This window comes from Bombina bombina, chromosome 4 (assembly GCF_027579735.1).
Source record: "Bombina bombina isolate aBomBom1 chromosome 4, aBomBom1.pri, whole genome shotgun sequence".
NCBI lineage: Eukaryota > Metazoa > Chordata > Amphibia > Anura > Bombinatoridae > Bombina > Bombina bombina.
The window spans coordinates 1,014,783,246-1,014,786,642 of NC_069502.1; positions in this window are offsets into that span (position 1 = coordinate 1,014,783,246).

Here is a 3,397-nt window from a genome sequence, read left to right on the forward strand (position 1 = left end):
TAAGCCTCTGGAAACCAGAAGCAAAAAGAAATAAAGAATTAAATATTGTCAAAAAAACTGGCGCCAAGTATGACGCCCACAATTGACAATTTATTTGGCGCCAAAAACAACAAACACGAACGTCATAGATGACGCAACTACGTGAAAACTCTCGGCGCCAGCTAAGACGCCGGAAATGACGTCATAACGTCAACATACGTAATTCTCGCGCCAAAAAGTCTCAAAATGAAACTGACAGTTTGTAAGAAGGAAATATACTGATTAACCTGAATCATGGCAAATATAAGTATAAAACATATATTTAGAACTTTACATATAAAGTGCCAAACCATAGCTGAGAGTGTCATAAATAAAATAAGACATACTTACCAAGACACACTCATCTACATATAGCAGATAGCCAAACCAGTACTGAAACGAGAATCAGCAGAGGTAATGGTATATAAGAGTATATCGTCGATCTGGAAAGGGAGGTAGGAGATGAATCTCTACGACCGAAAACAGAGAACCTATGAAATAGATCCCCGTTAGGATGACCATTGCATTCAATAGGCAATACTCCCTTCACATCCCTCTGTCATTCACTGCACTCTGAGAGGAAACCGGGCTTTAGCATGCTGCGAAGCGCATATCAACGTAGAAATCTAGCACAAACTTACTTCAACACCTCCATCGGAGGCAAAGTTTGTAAAAACTGAATTGTGGGTGTGGTGAGGGGTGTATTTATAGGCATTTTGAGGTTTGGGAAACTTTGCCCCTCCTGGTAGGAATGTATATCCCATACGTCACTAGCTCATGGACTCTTGCTAATTACATGAAAGAAACTAACATTTTTGTCACCACACTCCTCTTGCCCTTCCTAGCAGTTAAGCAGGCAGAGAGTATGACTGGGGGGTGGAGCTAAGGGGGGAGCTATATAGGCAGCTCTGCTGTGGGTGCTCTCTCTGCCACTTCCTGTAGGGGAGGAGAATATCCCACAAGGATGAATCTGTGGATTCGATACATCTTACAAGAGAAAATCAATTAAAGAAATATCAAAAAAATTGAATCTAACCTTGGAAGAACATAAAGCTTTAAAAAAATTCAATAAAAAAAAGTTATAATCAGATAATGCTTAAAATGACAGAAAAGGGAGGGGCAATCGTGTTTTTTGATAGGGCATATTACATAGGGAAAATAGAATTGTAATTAGTTGATAGAGAAATGTTTTTGTGAAATTTAAATATAATCCTGTGGTTAATATACAAAACGAAATTGACAGGACAATCTAATTGACAACAAAATTGAAGGAATTCCTTTATAATAAAAACCCTCGTAACCCAATGCTCTATACTGTCCCCAAAATACATACAAATGCAACCTCTCCTCCAGGGAGACCAATTGTCTCAAGTATTTAATCATTATTTTCCAATATATCTGTATTCATAGATAGATGATTGCAACTGAAAGTAGTAAAAACATAATTTATGTAAGAACTTACCTGATAAATTCATTTATTTCATATTGGCAAGAGTCCATGAGCTAGTGACGTATGGGATATACATTCCTACCAGGAGGGGCAAAGGTTCCCAAACCTCAAAATGCCTATAAATACACCCCCCACCACACCCACAATTCAGTTTAACGAATAGCCAAGAAGTGGGGTGATAAGAGAGGAGCGAAAGCATCAACAAGGAATTGGAATAATTGTGCTTTATACAAAAAATCATAACCACCACAAAAAATGGTGGGCCTCATGGACTCTTGCCAATATGAAAGAAATGAATTTATCAGTTAAGTTCTTACATAAATTATGTTTTCTTTCATGTAATTGGCTAGAGTCCATGAGCTAGTGACGTATGGGATAGGAAATACCCAAGATGTGGAACTCCACGCAAGAGTCACTAGAGGGAGGGATAAAAATAAAGACAGCCAATTCCGCTGAAAAAATAATCCACAACCCAAATCAAAAAGTTTTAATCGTCTAATGAAAAAAAAAAATGAAATTATAAGCAGAAGAATCAAACTGAAACAGCTGCCTGAAGAACTTTTCTACCAAAAACTGCTTCTGAAGAGAAAACATAAAAATGGTAGAATTTAGTAAAAGTATGCAAAGAAGACCAAGTTGCTGCTTTGCAAATCTGATCAACAGAAGCTTCATTCTTAAAAACCCAGGAAGTAGAAACTGACCTAGTAGAATGAGCCGTAATCCTGAGGCGGGGATTTACCCAACTCCACATAAGCATGATGAATCAAAAGCTTTAACCAAGAAGCAAAAGAAATGGCAGATGCTTTCTGACCTTTCCAAGAACCAGAAAAGATAACAAATAGACTAGAAGTCTTCCTGAAATGTTTAGTAGCTTCAACATAATATTTCAAAGCTCTTACCACATCCAAAGAATGCAAAGATCTTTCCAAAGAATTCTTAGGATTAGGACACAACGAAGGGACAACAATTTCTCTATTAATGTTGTTGGAATTCACAACCTTAGGTAATAATCAGATAATTCAGAAACTCTTCTAGCAGAATAGATAGCCAAAAAAAACAATACTTTCCAAGAAAGTAATTTAATGTCCAGAGAATGCATAGGCTCAAACGGAGGAGCCTGTAAAGCTCTCAAAACCAAATTAAGAATCCAAGGAGGAGAGATTGACTTAATGACAGGCTTGATAAGAACCAAAGCCTGTACAAAACAACGAATGTCAGGAAGATTAGCAATTTTTTCTGTGAAACAGAAAAGAAAGAGCAGAGATTTGTCCTTTCAAGGAACTTGCAGACAAACCCTTATCCAAACCACCCTGAAGAAACTGTAAAATTCTAGGAATTCTAAAATGCCAAGAGAACTTATGAGAAGAACACCATGAAATGGAAGTCTTCCAAACTTGGTAATAAGTCTTTCTAGACACAGATTTACGAGCCTGCAACATAGTATAGATCACTGAGTCAGAGAAACCTCTATGACTAAGCACTAAGCGTTCAATCTCCATACCTTCAAATTTAATAATTTGAGATCCTGATGGAAAAACGGGCCTTGAGAAAGAAGGCAACTGGACATCCAAACAAGATCCACATATCAAAACCTGTGTGGCCATGCTGGAGCCACCAGCAGTACAAATGAACGCTCCATTATGATTTTGGAAATCACTCTTGGAAGAACTAGAGGCGGCAAGATATAAGCAGGTTGATAATTCCAAGGAAGTGACAACGCATCCACTGCTTCCGCCTGAGGATCCCTGGACAGATACCTGGGAAGTTTCCTGTTTAGATGAGAAACCATCAGATCTATTTCTGGAAGCCCCCATATCTGAACAATCTGAAGAAACACATCTGGGTGAAGAGACCATTCTCCCGGATGTAAAGTCTGGCGACTGAGATAATCCGCTTCCCAATTGTCTATACCTGGAATATGGACCGCAG